A 2,137-nucleotide genomic window follows, 5' to 3' on the forward strand; every position below is an offset into this window, starting at 1 on the left:
TAAGGATTTGAGAACACTTGATGTATGTCTTGCATGTGCTTATCTATGGTGACAATGGGATATTCACATGATCCACTTGATGTATGTTTTGTTGATCAACTTGCGGGTTCTGTGACCTTGTGAACTTATGCATAGGGGTTGGCACACGTTTCGTCTTGACTCTCCGGTAGAAACTTTGGGGCACTCTTTGAAGTTCTTTGTGTTGGTTTGAATAGATGAATCTAAGATTGTGTGATGCATATCGTATAATCAAACCCGTGGATACTTGTGGTGACATTGGAGTATCTAGGTGACATTAGGGTTTGGTTGATGTGTGTCTTAAGGTGTTATTTTAATACGAACTTTAGGGTTGTTTGTGACACTTATAGGAATAGCCCAATGGATCGATCAGAAAGAATAACTTTGAGGTGGTTTCATACCCCACAATAATCTCTTTGTTTTTTCTCCGCTATTAGTGACTTTGTAGTGACTCTTTGTTGCATGTTGAGGGATTGTTATATGATCCAATTATGTTATCATTGTTTAGAGAACTTGCACTAGTGAAAGTATGAACCCTAGGCCTTGTTTCCAAGCATTGCAATACCGTTTTCGCTCACTTTTGTTACTAGTTACCTTGCTGTTTTTATATTTTCAGATTACAAAAACCTATATCTACCATCCATATTGCACTTGTATCACCATCTATTCGCCGAACTAGTGCACCTATACAATTTACCATTGTATTAGGTGTGTTGGGGACACAAGAGACTCTTTGTTATTTGGTTGCAGGGTTGTTTGAGAGAGACCATCTTCATCCTATGCCTCCCATGGATTGATAAACCTTAGGTCATCCACTTGACGGAAATTTTCTACTGTCCTACAAACCTCTGCACTTGGAGGCCCAACAACGTTTACAAGAAGACGGTTGCGTAGTAGACATCAAAAGCCGTAGTTAGATTACTAAATATTTCTTCCAGTTTATCAATCCGAGATGGGCTTTATTCAATTCTTTCATGAATTATGGTCCCCTTTTCTTTTAACAACTTAAAAACTTCTCCCGCTTTTGACCCAAATTTAGTAGCAAAATTATGCATCTTCTTATCTAAGTTTTCAAAATGTTCTTCGGTAAGCATTTTCTTTTCAATAGCATCTAGTCTTTCCATAACATGCTCGAGAGTCAAAGTTGTTTCATTAATCATAAGCAGTGGTGAACCCACTAAATTTCCCATAGCATTAAAAGCATCAAGAGAGGGACACATCAAGAAATTTCCACCGGTAACCGTATCATGGACGAATCTATACCAAATGGTGATACCCACATAAAAACAGCAAAGAAGAACAATGGTAGATTGCTTACGGATAGATCTATTATGAGCATTGCAAATCCTATACCAAGCATCTTTTAGATTCTCCCCTCCCCTTTGTTTAAAGTTGAGAACCTCGTTCTCAGGAGTGCACGCAATAGAGGAAGAACTATCCATAACGTCAAAAAGTGGCCAACAAGATTGCACACAAAAACAGATCTGACGGGAAAAACGGCGAACGAAAAAGAGGACGAATAAAACGGCAAATTTTTGTGAACTGGGGGATAGGAAAACGAGAGGCAAATAATGTAAATTGCAAGGAGATGAGATTTGTGATTAGGAACCTGGTAGATGTTGATGATGTCTCCTCGGCAACGGTGCCAGAAATTCCTTTGATGTTTGCTTGAACTACGGCGGTATTTCCCCAAAGAGGAAGGGATGATGCAGCACAGCAACGGTAGGTATTTCCCTCAGTTATGAGATCAAGGTTATCGAACCAGTAGGAGAACCACGCAACACCACATAAACAGCTCACGCACACAAAGAACAAATACTTGCAACCCGACGTAAGAGAGGGGTTGTCAATCCCTCACGGGCAAAAAGGATAGGTAAAATTGTAGTAGGTTGGATAAATAGATCTCGTGGGAACGCAAGATAAATAAATAACTAAAATTTTCAGCAAGGTATTTTTGTATTTTGGATTAATAGATCTAAAAATAAAAGCAAATAAAAATAGATCTCGAAGGCAAATATGATTAAGAAGAGACCCGCGGGCTGTAGATTTCACTAGTGGCTTCTCTCGAGAAAAATAGCATACGGTGGGTAAACAAATTACTGTTGGGCAATTGATAGAA

The sequence above is a fragment of the Triticum aestivum genome, chromosome 4B, assembly GCF_018294505.1.
Source record: "Triticum aestivum cultivar Chinese Spring chromosome 4B, IWGSC CS RefSeq v2.1, whole genome shotgun sequence".
Lineage (NCBI taxonomy): Eukaryota > Viridiplantae > Streptophyta > Magnoliopsida > Poales > Poaceae > Triticum > Triticum aestivum.